At 41.2% G+C, this 18,921-nt stretch overlaps 1 protein-coding gene across 5 annotated transcripts in view; it reads left to right on the top strand.

The window, feature by feature from the left end:
• Positions 1-515: 515 nt before the first annotated feature.
• Positions 516-18,921, top strand: part of ATXN1 (ataxin 1) — a 324,357-nt gene continuing 305,951 nt past the window's right edge. For 3 of the 5 annotated variants that reach the window (XM_075585648.1, XM_075585653.1, XM_075585651.1), the window contains exon 1: positions 516-766. The gene's annotated coding sequence lies outside the window, so the exon portion shown is untranslated. Of the gene's footprint in view, positions 767-2,925; positions 3,553-18,921 lie in introns of those variants that run through there. The other 2 variants (XM_075585649.1, XM_075585654.1) reach the window with 1 other exon arrangement.

Consider the following 18,921-nt stretch of genomic DNA (forward strand, 5'->3'; position numbering starts at 1 on the left):
AATGCTCTGCCTGACCGACTAGCAGCAAAGGTTAAACCCCAATGCAATTTCCTAAATGATGTTAACACGCAAGTCTGCGACGTTCGTCCCTGTGGTCAGTGAGTTTAGCAATTCCTACTCTGTCTCCCCTCCACCCCTCTCTCTCTCTCTCTTCCCAACAGAGGCACACACCCTACTGGAATCACTGGCCAAACGCATGCACATAACAAGCCGCCTCTGCTCTACTACTTCTCCGTGCTTTTTCTGTTATTACTATTATTATTTTTTGTTATTAAAAAAAAGAAATCTTTTTTTTTCTTTTTGGTCACGAGAAAACAAACTGATTGCGACAAGCCGGAGAAATAAAATGAACGTATGTCAGACTAGTTAAGAGCGCCAAGGAAAGGGTTAAGTCAGACCGCCCCGGCTCTGTTGTGCGTATGCAATAATCTGTGTGGCTGCCTTGGCCGTCTGCCAAAGTGTTGCCTTGCCTCCACACACACTCACTCTCCCCCCCCCCCCCCTCCTTCCTCCCTTTTGCATGAAGTAGGATCCTTGAGCTGTTGCAGAGGCAGCCAACTGCTCCATATCTGGCTTCTATTACACATTTACATACGGGAGAGAGAAAGCTGTGCTGCAGTGTGCAGACATCATTTCTACTACAGTAGAGGAGACGTACAAGACCTGTTTTACTGCGAGGGGGGGGTGGGGGGGAAAGAACGGAAAAAAATAAAGGCAACTGTTCAGACACCCTCTTCAACCAAGCTCTTATATACTGCACTTTACAGTAAGTCTGTTTTATTTTCTCTCATCTGCGTTTCTTTTTCCTGATCGTGAAAAACGTAGTAATCAAGACGTGTGTGTGTGTGTGTGTGTGTGTGTGTGTGTGTGTGTGTATATATATATATATATATGCAAATACAACTGTATGCTCATCTGCATGTCTTAGGCAGGTCATATATATATATATATATATATATGTGCGTGTGTGTGCGTGTATATATGTATGTTGTGTATATATATATATTATGTGTATATATATATATATTATATGCACACACAAATTAAAATAAGAGATAGTAGACTCTGCTTTCCCTTCCTGCTTGATTATGCCACGAGAAAGAAGCAGCAGTAAGCTGGAATCATTCGGCGATAGACCGGTTTCGTTTTGCCCAATCTCCGGGATTGATCCTCGATTTTCACCAACCGAGGTTGGACATTGGAGTAAAGCGAGTTGATTAGTGCTTGTGTGTATTCTGTTCGTGGATTAGATGGGCCCCGTCGGGGATATTTAACCCCTGCATAGCTGGAGGCGCCTGAAATGCTTTGGAGTGGTAGGGTGGTTTTAACCCTGATCAGTAGTAAGAAAACGATCTGGGCAGTATTAGCGTCCCCCATGGGGTGCTGAAGAGAGTCTGCAAAGGGAGAGCCTACGTGTGTACTGTATGTGTACGAGAGAGGAGACTGCACGTTTATGTCACCTCTGTCAATACCCTCCCCCTGCCGTCTGATCTATCAGTCTGCTTCTCCTTTATGGTGATCACCTGGTTCCCGATTGCCAGGGACAGAGCTCGTACAATCGTGGTATTATTTCTAATGTAGCGTGACCACCAGACAAGGACGGGCTCAGGCAGTCACTGTTCTATATCTAAATGTAGGTTGATTTAAAGAACACTAAGGAGACACCCAGGCACAACAACTGTTTAAAAAAAGAATATATTATTGTTTTCTTTATTTATTGAATGGTGTCGACGGTTCACCTGTTCCATATTACCAGTTTGGATTTAATAACAGATGTAAAGGTAACGACTCAACGTTGTCAGAAACATGACAAGATAATCCTGGTTGTATAACTGATCTAAGGTGAGCACTTGACTCAAGACAATCAGGAACATACTCGGACAAGTCCTGGTTTTATATCTAATGTAAGGTCACCAAGTGTCTCCAGATGATCAAGTGTCTCCAGATGATCAGGAAAGTGCCTTTACAGTTTTTAAAAAAAAATATATATAGCTTATGTAGGGTGACCACTCAAGTCCATACTACTAGGCCCAGAATCCAACCTCTCTGGAATGGAATATGTTATTCTTTTTAGGGCAACTTCTAGTTTGCCTTAGACTGTACCTATTATGAGAGATACTAAACGCTACAACTGAATGAGCTTAGTTTGTCTTGGATAAAAGTCAAGGAAGGTGTTTCTGCCTTTTCCCTTGGCCTACTGTCTCCGGTTGATAAAAAGGCAGGCCCAGAGTATCTGGTAGACTGACTCCTCCACCCCACCCCATCGGGCTCAGTACGTACTGCTTTCACCACTCTGCTTTGACTTTCTCCTGCCATCCTGGAGAACTACAGTATACAAACCTCCCAGAGACACTTTCAGATGGAGAAACAAACCTTATATCGAGGCTATCATATTGGTCAATTGTATATTCATCTCAAACAATTAGGTTCTGCCTCGTTTTGTGTTGGGGACATAGTGCACTGTATGGTAGAAGGAGGCTGGCATGGGTTCTGGTCACTTTCCATGGGCCTGTTTATTCCACGAGTGTTTTCCTTGTCGTTTTGTAAGTGAAGTGTTAAAGACCAAAAGCGGCCTCACCTCTGAATGACTATATTCATCAACATAATTGTAGTGTATATCATTCTCGTGTCCATGCTGTGCCTGGAAACAAGAAAAAATGTCAAAAACAAGAAATACAGTCGTAGCATTTTCTTCAAATAAAACAAACATTACAAAGCAAATACAGGTATTATTTATCGCAATATGTGTGTGTGCGTGTGTGTGTGTGTGTGTGTGTATGTGTATATATATATATATATATATATATATATATATATATATATATATATATGCAACCTTTCTCTTTTTTTTTTTTTTTTACAGCTATATTTAGAATAACTGAGTAATTATAAGACTGCCAAATCGCTCCGAGTCCCTGGGACCGGAGGAGCCAGTTGTATCTATCTAAATAATCTGGTTAGGTAAAACAGGGCTACAAATACTTTGGATATTGTGAGAAAGGCGTAAAAAAAAAATATGTATAATAAAATGAAATGGAACTGGGTCAATCTCTCCCAGTGACGTGGAGCAGTTCAGTAGCCTTATTTGTACCGATATGATGTTTTACATGATTTCCTGATACACACAGGCTCCCTGTGAAGAATGGTTATTGTTTTCTCATTGCCTTGGTTCTAAAAGTCTGTGCCGGGCATGCAGTATATGTATGTGAAACCTCCGTGAGTAAGCACAGTGAAAGCAGAGCTCTGTGTGTGTAGTGTAGTGTAGTGTAAAGGTTCCTCCTCCCAGTGGGTGATTACGGCGAGTCAGGCGTAGCTGGGAGGAGGATGCCGTGTGTGTGAAAGGAGACAGGGCCTCAGGGGAAGCTGAGTGAGTGGAAATGCTGCCTGGCTTTGCAAGGACAGACGTGCAAGAGACTTTGAGCAGATCCTGGGAAATAAGCGTGCGGATGAAATTGTCAAGGCTGGTCTCAATCCCAAAGGACGTCTGTCAGCCATTGACTATACTCCCGTTCATAAACAAGTGACCAGCTTTAACTGTAACGCAGCTGCAAGGTAATTTTCTTCATTATATTAGATTACATTACCATTTTTTTTTCTTCAAATATTTGAATATAATGATGATTTTTTTTTTAACCCCTTAAATTACAGAGGAGCATTCAACACATTACAGGGCAGTGCATTGAATGAAGGCAATCAGTTGCAGGTGTTACCTGATTGTGCTATAATGATAATGAGTATCTCTACACAGGATGCACATTGGAAAGTTGGAAAATGACACGAATGTTCATTACTACGATATGTTGCAGTGTGGCACTTCTGAAAACAAACGTGAACTGTCACTTTAAGGGACTGGTTTATATAATGGTAACCTAACTCCTCCACGGCATTATGGCTATAAACGGAATCCTCCCAAGCGTCCTTACAGTATGCTTTTGCTCTATGACATCATAGGATTTTAGAATGCACCAGTTACCACATTTTTTTTCCCAATGTAGTGTCATATGAAAGGTTTAAAAAAAAATCCAAACATAATGGGCAATGCATTGCATTTACATAGGGATATGTGGAAGGCCAGTGAAAATATATCAGCCCATATTTGCTAAGCAGTCACCTATTATGAGGCACCTTCTGGCTATGGAAGACCCCCATATAGCCCACGGAATTGAATGGGGGCCCGTAAGATGTCTTCCAGCATGTGAAGGTGCCGTATAATAGAAGACTGCTTAGTAAATACAGTATGGTCCATCAGTGCAATGAATACACGTTGAGAGCATGTTACATAAGCTAGTTTGTGCAGGGTGAGAAAAGGGGGGCTATTTCTATTTTCAATATGTTTACCGTATGTGTACAGTGCTGCAATAATCCCTCCAACCAGAATCTCCTTTTATAAACAGTACACCAGGAAACTATTAGCCGAAGCACTTGTCCTATCAGCACAATAAAGGGTGATAGGGCCTCTGTGTAAGCGTGTTTTATAAGGACGGTTGCTGCTCCTGATGCTGTGATATAGTGGCATTCAGTCGCATACTGTATACAATATGTAATGTGTAAAGATACGGCAGCCAGGTCACATCCACATGTTTGAACCTACAGTAGAAAATTCGGACACACCCAGAGTATTAGGTGAAATGGCGGTACAGTATGACTGGCATTCGGCATCCCAGTGCTTCACGTAGATTTTGTACCTTTTTTATTTTATTTTTAAGTTTACCATTTTATTAAACTTCTGAGTGCCAATTTACACTCCCCTGATTCGGTCTGTTTCTATACCTATATGCTCAGCGGTGAAGGCCTAGAACCTGGGCACCGACAAACAACCAATACGAGGATATAATTGGAGAGTGCTAGTTCTTTTTTTTTTTTTTTATATGAGTTCATTACATACATAAACGTGAAATCCCCACTACTGAATGCATGTGTTTTGCATATAAAAGGGGCATCCCAGTACATTCTGCAGGGCACTACTAAACTTCCCTAAGAGAAAATCCCTGGGAAAATCTTTGCAGCCTGCCATAAAACAACAGATAGAATCCGAAGGGGGAGAAATTCTAGTCTGATGATGTCAATGCCTCCACTAGGGAGCGGGAGCCAATACAAAGTGAGACTGGGACAAGCAGGAGATTCTGGAAGAGGAAATAACAATGTCTCCTTAATGAGGAGCAATCCTTACAATAAACCCTTTTGCAGTCAGATGGGCCTGCAACGCATTGCAACGTAACAGGGGATATATACGGTATCGTGTGCCAGAAACTGGAGCATAGCTCAAACACGTTCAAACTGCTCCATTTTTACTACGCTTTGCTCCAATTTTGCTCCACTTGTGCCAGTATGGGGAATGGTTACAAGAGGCGATAAAGCAATGTTACATTATAATGAGTTGTATCAACACTTGCACCTATAACTGATAAAGTTTTCCTCTCTTTACATCAAATAAATCTGCCAGGTCTGCGGTGGGATAAACCTGAGATCTGATTAATAAGTTTCATGCATACATACGGAGCAAATGTTTTTGCACCAGTTGGCCGCTGCCACGGGTGAAATAGCATTTTAGCCCCAACGCTTTTATGCACAGGGCTAATTCAGAACAACGGCTGCTTCTCCTACTGGTGCGTTGTGCATATCCCACTACAACATTGGCTACATCGGTACGCTGCTGGCTCAGTTTGACAAAGAACATCTTTGGAGCAATTGCATCTTAATATATATCCTACATATTCTCATTATGGTAGTATTTGTATTTAGCTAAAAGTGCCAGTGCATGCCTGCCTAATCTTCATTTGTGTTATATCACCAATCCCTGCACGCACACAAACGAGAGAAAAAAAAGCTGTGGTTAAATTCACAATTAAATCAGTGCAAAAATATTCATATTTTTTCCATTTTTTTTCCCAGATCTCTTTAGAGAACTATATCATAAGGATGTAATCACACGGCACTTATATCATTAATTCTAAACATGGAAACGGCAGTCATTATAGCTCCTTACAAATACAAGCAGATAGCTCCAGACCATTGAACGATAGGAAACAAACATACTGTAGGGATGAAAAAAAAAAAGGAAAGCATAACGTGGGTTTGTACAGTAGGTCGTGAACAAAACTGTAATTGTTTCTGCATGTTATGTAACTTTTCTTTAGTATACCAGCGATGGTATAGGTAGCAGATAAAGCCCACACACAAAAAAAAAGCTTTAACAGCAGAAAATGTTAATAATAAATATTTCACTTGCTTACTCCTTGTCTAGATGTAATGCCAAAGCTGGGTCAATGACAAATGCACTTACACTTTTCTGAATGGTCTATAAAGTTTGCTGTGGTGCTATCCAAGTATTTACTTCACTAATCCCACAATGTTATCTGTAAAGTAAAAACCGAAGGCACTGCACACACTCAGAACCTCCCCTGTCCATTATTTCCTGTATGAAGGACTGCATTCTGATCTCTGAAACACAGACCTGTATCGCTATCTGTTGCTATTTATAATATGCATCATTACACCTTACAAATGTTTTGCAAGTTGAATATTTGCTGTGTCCTCGGTACATACTGTACTGTAGGTTCCACCCTTTCTTCTGAATGCCGGAAGGACACAAACAACATTTTTACTTATGTTAGGTAGTTTGTCTCGTACAAAATAGCTTCCCTTATTTCTCTTGGAGGCCATAGTTTTCTTTGTCTGTTGAATAAATCGTACAGTATCTGGTGCTTTGTAGCCAAGAGTTTTAAAACGAAAACAGAGCAGAAAAGCTATTGCATAATGTAGGCCCAAGACTCTTTGTAGCTGTTTTTCCAAAGGTGACACACTGTGAGTGCTCATTTGCATGTCATTACCCACAGTCCCTAGCTGCAGTAGAAGCATTATGTGCAGATATTTGAATGTGCACACAAGTGGTATTTTTATTTCCTGTGGCTGTTTTTCATAACTCTGAAATGTGCTACATGGAAACCCACTTTCCAGTGTCCTGTATCTACCAAGATCCAAGACCTGAGTGCAATGACGTTTGTTTGGATTGCGGGAGTGGGGAAAGCCTAGAAACATAAAGGCTGGCATATTATTGATGTGGACGTTATTACCCCCGTTAACGTAAAATAACACGATTAGCGCGTTAAATAAAATGTTTGTTCTCTTTTGATAACCCTTGTTTTCAGCAGTGCTACTGTTAAATAACGCACAAGTGTTAACGGTAATATCTGCTACATTTACATGTGTGACCCGCCTAATTAATTAACAACTATAGTCTTGCATTAAAGAGGTTTCAGAGAATTTTGTTGGTGAGCTGACGTTGAGTGACTATAAAATAAAAATGTTCTTATATGGTACTGACCATGTGCACAGCGTTGTACATAGAATTTTGTAGACACAATGAGGCCCTGCTCCGGAGATCCTGCTATCAGGGAGATAAAGTGATTTTACCAAGGTCACAAGGAGCTGACCACACCTTTATTGTTGCAGTTCAACTTCCTCAATCTAAATACTTTGGTCCAAACTTCCTCCGTGTTCTGTTATTATCCTGATCCCTACTCGATTATAAAATCTTACAGCATTTTTCAGTTTGTATGCATTTTTTACAGGGTCTCAAATATGGCTAATGTTATTATTATTATTTTAAACTTGTAACTCAGCACTGATCATAGCAACTTTCAATAGCTTTCTAAAGAAGGTCTGCACCAGCTCATTACTAAAGCAATGCATATGTGATATTTATTCTAGTGTTTTTCACTGCTCGGTTTTCAGGCCTAAACTTGCAGAGCTATTACATATATTAAATTAAGGAAGAAACATTAGAAGAGGTTGGACTGCTTGTTAAATGGCTGCTTGTTTTCTTTACTGGTACTGTATTTCTTTTTGTATCGAGCGAGCCAGCGCTGCTCTGTAATGCCACAGCCTCCAGGGACTCCCCTATAGACATAAATAGCCACCAGGGCCAGAATGACTCTGGCAGCCAAACAAGAGCTGCAATGTGATCAGGAAGTAACGCTGCTTTCTACTGGTGAACCTGCAGCCATATTTATAGAGTTTTTCCGTGTGTCAGGAACTGGTACTAAACTACCCCAAATATCTTAGTAACCGGGAAGGGGTGCGCAAGAGGTCAGGGGTCGGCGGAACAAATCCGGGGGACCCCCGGTTCAGGTAACATTTTTAAAAGAGATTGAAAATAACGGGGTGGCTGCTTTAAAGGAATAGTCCAAGCTGCATGTTTTACATTATATATATATAAATATACGTTACCATCCGAGGACTGATAAAGTGGAGACAGCACACAGTAGGAAGATGACAAAAGGTTATATTAGCTTAAACAGCATCACAGATAACCGACGTTTCGACCCCACAGAGGGGTCTTTTTCAAGGGGATGTGAAAAAGACCCCTCTGTGGGGTCGAAACGTTGGTTATCTGTGATGCTGTTTAAGCTAATATAACCTTTTGTCATCTTCCTACTGTGTGCTGTCTCCACTTTATCAGTCCTCGGATGGTAACGTATATTCTATTTATTTACACAGCCCTGATGAAGGTCCCTCTGGGTGACCGAAACGTTGGTTGCAGTGCCCTGTGATTGAATACAGTTTTTGATCTGATGACTACTATGTGCTGTCTCTTATTGCTGGACCCCAATCTGGTAATTATTTTTATATATATATATATAGCGATGGCTGGTCTTACGGGGTTTTCCCCCTCCTCATGCTGACTTTCTGAGTGACCGGAGTGGTGGTGCATGTGCTGGGCCCTCCCTCTTTGAGCTACAGGAAGGAAGTGCCTAAATTATAAAATGAAGTTCAGCACCTTAGGGGTGGGTCCTTCAGTCTGGGTTTGGAGTTCGAACTATCCCTTCATGGGGTAGGAGCTCTGAGCTCTCCTCCTGGCTGGGAGAGAGACATGTGCTCAGTCCCTCATGGGCTGAGGCACTAATTCAATCCAGAGAGGCCTCACTATTACCAGCAGGCCAGTACCATCCAGAAGCCAGGGATCTACCTTATCAACTAAAGCATTCGCTATAGCAACACTGCAGCGGCTGCTATAATAAAGATCACCCTTATTTATACTTCTGGGTCCGTGGCAGTCTGTGCGGAGGGAGTACTGTGAGTAAGGACTGCCATAGCGGGGACCGCCTTCAGCCTTGCTGAAGCCCCCTATGTCTGGAGGCACTGTCACCAAGAATAAGAACCGGAGGAATCCCTAAAAGTCTACATGTCTTCCCCCACACCATTGCGGGTACCTCAGCTCTCCTGTGCCAAACAGGTAACCAGCACTATACCTAGCAATAGCCATGACTAAATCTCCCAGAAGGGAGGGGGACATGTGCTACATTTTATATATATATATATAGATATATATATAGATATAGATATATATATATGAAGCAGGGGGTCTCCGGAGCAGAAGTACGTTAATTTCAGCCCCGGGGTTACGAGATACTGACCTCTGTATGAGGTGCCGGTATCTCCTTCATGTTTAAATGTCCCGGTCACGTGGACTGCTGCTTTAACTTTCTTGCAACAATATGTTGGCAAGTGTTAATGATGGCACCTTTGGAAGTAAAATATTTCTTAAACCCTGACATGGAGGCAGCATGTATCAGAACTTGAGAGACAAATGATCATTGAGCCTGCCTGATCCAAGCAACTATATATGATAGGGTGTTTAACTCCTCAATACAGCTATACAATGCAGAGTCCAGCCCGCTCTGATAGCTAGCTAAAGGGTTAAGAAATCTATTGATAGTCGAAGACAGTGATATATTAGAAAAAAATATAGAGTTCATTTAAAAGGTATATGCTGGTAGTATAATTGTTTTGAACCACTGCTATGTCATTAAGCAATAAAATAATAAAATAAAAAAATCAATGAATAAGTCAATTAATGCTATATAATGAATGGCAACATTAGTCAAATATGGACTTAAGCCAGTTGCTACTGTGTGGCTGTAATATATTAAGATATACAAGTTTCCACTATATAGCCGATACATATTATTAAGACATAACACTATTGTGTGTTTTGGCGAGCCACAGGGTACCTTTGTAACAAAAGTAGGGCAAGTTGCTGGAAATATTGCCTGTTTTATGTCCGCTACAATTTTGCAGTTGGTGTACACTGTGTGTAGCTGTGCCGGGGACTTCTGAATTATGTGTAAATGACACACAAATGAAAGGTTTATGCAGATTCTGAGATCATCATCCGTCTCAGTAATTAAAGTGAAGATGTGGTAAAGGAAACAGAAAACTGCTCATTTTGCTTAGTACTGCATCTCACCAGTACATTAAAGGTGTAGTCTCCCTTAGGCCCCTACGCAAAATGTTGTGTAGTCGTCTTCTGTCAGAGAAGCTCTGAGCTTGAGCAGAATGCTTCAGAGCAAGTTGAATTGGGACAGTAGAAGCACATATTAGTGTTACAATAAAGTGAAATCACTAACCATGTAACAGCTTTTTTTTGTTTCAGAATTTAAGATGTGTGGAATCATTTCTTCTTAAATTTCATCTCACTCCCCTTTCTTCCTCTTGGGAAGTAATTACGATGCCTTGATTAGCCGCACCGCTTACATGGGAAAAGATGGTTAAGAATTACAGTGTTCCCGTTGAAAATAAAAAAGTCATTCATTTTTTCATTCAAACAGTAGGTAATTACTAATGCAATTATTCCAAGGAATCCAGTTACATTTTGTAACAGTTTTTGTACCTCAATAACTTAGGCTACAAGGGCTGTCACTAATACAGTAGACCTGAAATCCTGAGCACCTCTTCAGGGATAGTACAGCAGTAATTGCAGACAATTATAATAAAGTAAAAGAGTTAATTAACTGCTAGAGGGCTGGATATAGCATTATACTTTGTTGCAACACAAAGGTAGTTGGCAGCCAGTCTAGAACTTGGTTGTTATGGCAATGCACTCTTCCCAGCAATCCCTAACACACCCAATACAGATCTTATACTTCTATTAAACAAATCAGCATTAACATATGTTTCGACATTCTTGTTAGAACATCGCAAAAAGGTACATTTGTATTCTGAGCTCAGTAAAGGGATTATAGGTTGTCTCCCAGAAAAGTGGCCAGACAATATTATGAAACAAAAAACCTGCAGTGCACTGCTCTTCCCATACCCACAAAGTCCATACCCTGGATGATTGGTAGTAAATATCCAGTCCCTTGTTAGGATGGAAATACTCTATAATATCTTCAGTGGTTAAGCCACCAACCTGATCCCTAATCTACCTTAACTATATAATGTGGCAGGGATACTCACACACTGGGATAAGGCTCCTCTGTGAGGTTCCTTCTGTTGGAAAGGTCCTCCAAGTAGTTCGGGCCTATATATAAACAAACAAATCAAGCGCTAAATAACTCTACAACAATATGTGCTTATAAGTGATCAAATTTTTTTTAGTGAAAACTAGATGACCCTAGAGAATGCTGCTGGAAAATGGACTGTTCCTTAGTCCAGATAAAGGCGTATGTCGAAAAAGAAGGGACTCGCGTAACATTCAAACAGGGAAATGGGGGGGAGGGGGGGAAAGAAGAATAAAATATGGTGAAGAACGTTCAGGCAAAAATATATCTCAAATTGAAGGCGGGTACGAGATGCACTTACATGGGGTGTCTGGATTTAAAGCACTGTATAGAGAAGGTAACTCTGAGGTACGTCTCTCCAGCGTACTGTTATTTTCTCCCCATCAGACGTTAAACATAGAAAAGAAATAGAGGAGACTCATTGCGCAACATGAATATAAATTTATAAAACTGTCCCTAACCACTCACAATTTTGTGGTTCTTTAAAGCTTTTAAAACATAGGAGCCAAATTTCACAGGAAAATTCTCCTGTCTCACGTATAACTGTCTCCAAGTTGACAGTCTCACGTCACTTCCGGTTTCTCTTGTCCATCTCTGGCTCCTGTCCTTCGTCACCCTACGCATTTCACAGACGGGTCCTGTTTCCTCAGAGGCTCACAAATAAGAGTCCGCAGGAGAGACATGCCATAGAGTTACCTTCTCTATAAGGGGGAATCTATGCACTCCGTGTGGGGTTTATGTCTCTACTGATAAGGCCAGGAGTCTAACTCGGGAACAGTACCCTCTCTATTAGGAGACCTAGCTGAGATATTGTAGGGTGCATTTGAGTCGAATTTCATACAAACAAACGCTACAAATATGGTTACAGGGATCCCGATGACATTGCAACTTTCTACTGGCTGCTGGAGCAAGCCTGACCCAGTAACCAAACCTGCTCTAGAACTAGGGGTCACTGTAGGTCTGGGGACGACCGATTAGCTCTAAGGCACCCACAGTTTAGATAAGTAAAAAAAAGAATTAAGAAAGAAATAGCAATCAGAAAGGACTGCTGTTTTAATAAAGGAATGGTATACACACGTATGTGTGTGTAAAAAAATAAAATAAAAATAAGAGTGGATTACACTGCTGGAAGATGAATACTGGCACCAATTTATAATTTTAACAGGCTGTAGTTCGGCTAATTGGTCAGAGTTTAATGTGTTGCAGAGTAAGTTGTGGCAGAGTTCATAGGCTCCTGTAAATTGTTTCTTGTTTTTTGTCTCCCTCTCTCTGGCTCACCGCACATGCTGTAGATACATCATGTCAGTGGTACAGGCTTTATAGTACACTCACTCTCGCCCTGATCAATCATCAGGCTGCCATGGCAACAGACCGTATTGTTCAGCCATTCCGGTATGTTTGGTTAGCCGCAGCTACAATATCACCAGCATTTTATGTACTCTGTGCTTTGCATTGCACAACTTGCATAGCGGGCTTGACACATTTCCACACTTCTTACTTTTTGCATACATGCTTACTTACCGGTTCTTGTCATTACAACAACAAGAAAAGGTATTGACTAGAGTGGCGTCTGTGTTGCACACCCAGGAAGCTCGTAGTTTGTAGCTATCACTTTTTCTCTTATGGTTTATGTTTAACAAATCAGCTAGCGCTTGGCATTCTGCGAGCTCTGCACTTCGATGCCAAGTGGTAATGGGAGTTTATTCTGCAAGTCCCTGCTTGATCTTTCATTTAAATGGCATTTTCTCTTACGAGTATCTCGAGACCAACTTGGCCATTGTCAACAAAATGCAGAGTGCTATGATTAAATGCAAACGGGGGTCCGCAATGGGCTGCAGCCTCGGCTATATTATACGTAGCCCCCGCCACCTAGGGAGCATGATCAAAAACTGCAGAGGCTTTAGCAAAAGTCCACATACAGTAAGTGCACTAACGCAGCCGCTCGAATGGCAAGTGTCACGAAATAAAGGAGGTGCTAATCAATGTAATAATAGTAGAGCTTCCCCCACTCTTTCTTACCCTGAAATTTTTTTTCTTTGTTTTTGAAAACCAGTGTGAACCTTGGTGATTTTGAAGTTAAGGCCTTGGCGGCACTGAAGGGGTTAAATGACATGGTGTTTTAGGTTTTCTCTCTTTTCGTTGCCCTTCTCACGTCCTCTTGACGCCAAAGGGCTGGCGCGCCAGGGACTATTATGATGCCCTTATGACATATTTCCCTTTATAGTGAGCTCAGCTGCAAGATAAGCTGTAATATTTAATCATTTTAACTCCGGTTTACATTTGACAAATGTTCCGTGACATTGCTATGATATTATTTTATTTTCCTAATATATATTTTATTCCATATTAATTGTTTGAATTTTATAGTAGATGAGCCATAAAACCAGGTCCGATTATTATTATTATTTTTTCTCTGTTATGTTGGTTTTGTCTGAAAATAAGTGTTTTGTGTGGAATTAAACACACCTACAGATGGTGCGGATGTTACCGCTCCCATTGACGCTGAGAGTAGCGCTATTGAAAACAATGGTTAGAGATAATGCGTGGCCTAATTTAATGCATTACTACAGTATGTCAACCAAAAGAAAACAAAGTGCAAATATCACTTATATGTGATAAATATTTTTAATATATTTATTTATTTTTCCTATGTGGAACTCCTCCCCCCTCCTGTCTACTCATTCTCTTCATCTGGCCCTGACGGTTACTACTACAAGGGTGTCTGGATGTCTGTAGGAGTTGGTCACTATGCATAACCACATTGCCTGAACCCCTCACGGACCGTGAGTGGGTTACACATATATTTTCATATCTATTTCGTATTTATTACTGTATGGGACTATTTTTTTCTTTCCACATATATTTTCATATCTATTTCGTATTTATTACTGTATGGGACTATTTTTTTCTTTCCACATACAGTATACCTGGATCTATTTGAGCTCCAGAATCTTTTTCTGTCTTACTACAGTATGTGCCTTATTGCAATTAACGGGGCTAATAGTATCTGATGTTTTAGTAAGTGCAATGCAGTACATTCACAATACTTTGTGTGAAAAGCACAGGAAAATCAAGTAAATAAATGTACTGCTCTTGACAGATCATATTAGATTTAATATCATTAGCAGAGATGTGAGACGTTGTTCCTACGAATGTTCGTTCAGATCTTTTAAGAGTTACGCACTGTGGCAAAATGTTTAAATGTTTTTAAAGCTTGCTTCATTTTTTTTATTTCTTTATTTTAACCCTTTTAAACGTTGTTCATGGCTTTGGGATTAACTGCCAAATTTCATCTGCATACCAATTCACACGACGTTACATGTAACTATTAATAGCTAAGTAAGATGGGGCCCATAGTAATTTGTGCATAATTTTCGCAACGTTTTTGTGCACTGCGAGTGTCAGAAATGTGTCAATTTGTACAAATGTTAATCATTAGTTGACAAAACTATGTATGGTTTGAGCATAAAAAGAACGGGTCACCATAAGCAGTTTAATCAACATTTTTAATAGGGGACATCAACAAAAATGTTTTTTTATTTTTTTTAGAATAAAGTGAATTATTCACTTATTCAGTAAAATAAGTAATATATAGCTAGTAACTTAAATGCCCATTAACAATCGGTGCTGATTATGAAAGTTTAGTTAATAGGCCTCAGAATATCATAAATGGCATTTGGAAGAAATGGAAAGGTGTAGACACCTCTGCCCCAGTCTACCATTTAGATCAGCGTTTCTCAGAATTCTCCAAAGGGCCCTGAGCCAGAATAGGTTTTTGGGCCCACCAGCTTGTATCCCACTCAAATATATATTCAGTGCATATACTTACTGTGTAAATTCATTGGCTAATCCTAAAACCTGGTGCCACCAGTCTTCCGGATCTCAGCCACGTACTCACTTGGTTTGGCGATCCCGTGGCTGTGGGCAGAACCCTCAGGACCTGAACAGAAATGGAGAATATTTCACTTCTGTTCAAAGCGCATTCACAGTGAGTGCCCCCCCTCCCCCCCCGGATTTCTAGCATGACGTCGCCTTTAGGGACCCTTAGCGGGGCAGCCCCTATGCCGTCAAAGGGCTCTCAAATGGTAGCGTTATTGTCCGTGTTTTATTATTTAGTAGTCGGAAATATTTTTCTTACAAGTCCAGAAATATGTCTGATACCATGTAACACTTATTTGTAGCTCAGAATTATAATACAATATGCAAATCAAATTCAATAGCGTTGTTGATAAAGAGTCCACACATTGCAATTTTGCTGTTCTATTTTCTTCTAATGGTGCATGCTCATTTATTTAGTAAAAACCATATATTTTTATTTTACTAATTGCCTCTCCTTCTCTGTTGTTGTTGTCAATTCCATATTTGTGTCAGGAATACTCCTGTTTGGTTTGGGATAAATGCTCATGTACAATATTTTCTACACCTGCTAAAAATGGCAGCTGATTTATTTATATAATGTTTTACCAGGCAGTAATACATTGAGAGTTACTTCTCGTTTTCAAATATGTCCTGGGCACTGAGTTATGATGACAATACATGGTTACATGAAATGAACCATATAGAGGTTATGCATTCAATTTAAAGACGTTTCATGGACAGTTAGAGATAATATGTGTTTATGAGAATTGTAACAGAGCATCCCTAACAATAGCGAACGGCAGCAAACATTGACCCCTTTGGCTGCCTCCTTTGGGGAGACTCGTGCGGTCTCATACAGTACTATATAATAGTAGCTAATACTTGCCTGGTGGAGACAAAATTGTGACCTGGCGGCCATGTTTGTACCTTTTTTTGTCTTAAACCAGCACAAAAAATAACAAATATCTTGGGTATCAGGGGGTCCCCGGTTCAGGTAAAGTAAAAATATGTTTACAGAAAAAGGAGGATTGCTACAGTAATGAAAAAATAAATAAATAAAGGAGTACTTGAGCACTCTCAATTTCCCCCTACACTGAAAATTACTTTATTAAACAAAAATGATTAAAATCACCACTTTATGAAAAATATGACCTTGTTATGTAAACACATTCATATAACTAATGTCCATAAAGTGCTAGATTAATGCTATTAGGCCAACCATATACAGTTAAATATAGTTATATAGTCCTGCAAACACAAATACCAGTTCAATGTCATACTCTTCCTCTGTTAATCATGTGCGGGGTTAAAATGGCAGAGTCGAGTGGTCGACTGGTAAACTCAATACACACTCGTCCGCCACTTTTGAGTGGCTCACTCCCACATTGTATGTATTTATGTATGTCTTTATTTATATAGCGCCTTTAATGTACATAGCGCTTCACATTAGTGGCGCTATATAAATAAAGACATACAAAATAGCAGTAATACATGTGACAATCATATAAATAACAAATAATATAAATAAGACATAAAGGGGAGAAGTGCTTCAGACATAAAAGTAACATTTAGGAAATGGAGTCCCTGTTCCGAAAAGCTTACAATCTAATTGGTTGGAATGAAGAACGTACAGAGACAGTTGCAGGGCATTTTGGTAAGTGCGTCTGCAAGGGGCCAAGGTTTATGTACGAGGTGTTAATTATCAGCCATGGAGCTACTGATATGATTCCTTAAGCAGGTGTGTTTTGAGGTGGGTCTTAAAGGTGGATAGAGAGGGTACTAGTCGGGTACAGAGAGGAAAGACATTCCAGAGGTGTGGGGCAGTCTGTGAGAAAGGTTTAAGGTGGGAGAGAGCTTTAGATACAAAGGGGGTAAAGAGAAGACATCCTTGAGCAGAACGCTAGTCAGGATGATGCATAGCTGGAAATTAGGGCTGAGATGTAAGGAGGAGTAGAAGAGTGTAAAGCTTTAAAAGTGAGGAGGAGAATTGACTGTGTGATATGGGATTTGATAGGAAGCCAGGTGAGGGATTTCAGCAGGGGAGATGCTGAGACATTGCCGGATCCAGTATCCACTTGTCAGTTCTCTGGCCTAATAACATGTTGCATAGGGTTTCAGCATCAGTAGGTACGGTTGGCATCATTGACTGGTCTTGGATTTGCCCCCTTGATTCTAGATACTTTGACTGCTCTTACTGCATGTGGCACTCTCCTTCCGACCAGGATGATACTCTGCGCATTTGAACTTCAACAGAGGTGCGCCTTTTAGGCCTTTAGATATAGCCATGATTTTGTGCCCCAGCTAATATTCAGTTGTCCTGTCTGCATAGTTTGCTACTGTCGGCCATCTTGCAACAGGCTAGACCGACCAGCTCAGGAAACACACACACACCACACACTACATTCTACTGCTCTTATTGGTGCTTACTGTGCAGTCACGTTGTCATTCGCAAATCTCGATTCACAAACCTTGCAGGACCATCTTGAATTGTTCTCCTGTGGGTAATAGGCTGCAACCAGGACACACCAAAGTAAATTTTGCCACCCATACCGAGGGCTACTTCTGGGCTCGTTATATGAATGTCTTTACAAATATATGTTATAATAACATAATTTATGTATAATACTAATAATATTTTGAGCGTGCTGGTAGTGTTACCTAGTTTCTAAGTATGTGTGTTAATTGCGATACGAGCAGTGGATGAAATGTTTTCTGTATTCATTGTTCTGCTCTAAGGTGATATTTTGATTAATTTGTGATAAAATCATATAAATTCATTTGCCATTTTGAAGTAATTTTCAATGTAGGGGGGCATTTGAGAGTGCCCACTACTCCTTGGGTTTTTCCGTTGTATATATCTTTTATATAGTGTTTTTGGGGGTTGGAGTGCCACCCTAATTTGGGCTTTCTTAACCCCCTGAGGTAAAACCTTGAGTAGAACATTCTGATGTTGCTTATCTAATGAACGTCTAAACCAGGCCTGAACAACATGCGGCCCTCCTGGCCTCTCTGTGCGGCCCGCGATGAGTCCGGCCGGGCGCCAGTTTAATAAATAAATTAAAAACTTAAAAAAAAACAAAAAAAACCTTTAAGAATAAAAATGGCGGCGATTCCCTGCGGTCCAGGCGCGCATGCGCAGGGCCCGCTGCTCCCTCCCCCACCCCCCGCTCGGAACGTGGGACGGAGGGGGAAGTCACAGCCAGCTGAGCTCTTCTGCGGGGGTGAGGTGAGGTGCATTGAGGTGAGGTGCAGGGGGGCGAGAGGAGGTGCAGTGAGGTGCAGGAGAGGTGATGTGCAGGAGGGGTGATGTGAGGTGCAGGGGGGGTGATGTGAGGTGCAGGGGGGATCATTGGAGGTGCAGGGGGGGTCATTGGAGCTGCAGGGGGTCATTGGAGGTGCAGGGGAGGTCAATGGAGGTGCAGGGGAGGTCAATGGAGGTGCAGGGGGGTCATTGGAGATGAAGGGGGGGGTCATTGGAGGTGCAGGGGGAGTCATTGAAGGTGCAGGGGAGGATGATTGGAGGTGCAGGGGAGGGTGATTGGAGGTGCGGAGGGTGTGATTGGAGGTGCAGGGGGGGTGATTGGAGGTGCAAGGGGGGAGAATGATGTGAGGTGCAGGGGGGGAGAGTGATGTGAGGTGCAGGGGGGGAGAGTGATGTGAGGTGCAGGGGGGGAGAAGGATGTGAGGTGCAAGGGGGGTGGGATGTGTGTGGTGTGCAGGGGGGTATTGTGTGTTTGATGTGGAGAGGGCGTATTATGTGTGTGGGTGAGGGGGTGAGATG

The sequence above is a fragment of the Ascaphus truei genome, chromosome 2 (genome assembly GCF_040206685.1).
Source record: "Ascaphus truei isolate aAscTru1 chromosome 2, aAscTru1.hap1, whole genome shotgun sequence".
Taxonomy (NCBI): Eukaryota; Metazoa; Chordata; class Amphibia; order Anura; family Ascaphidae; genus Ascaphus; species Ascaphus truei.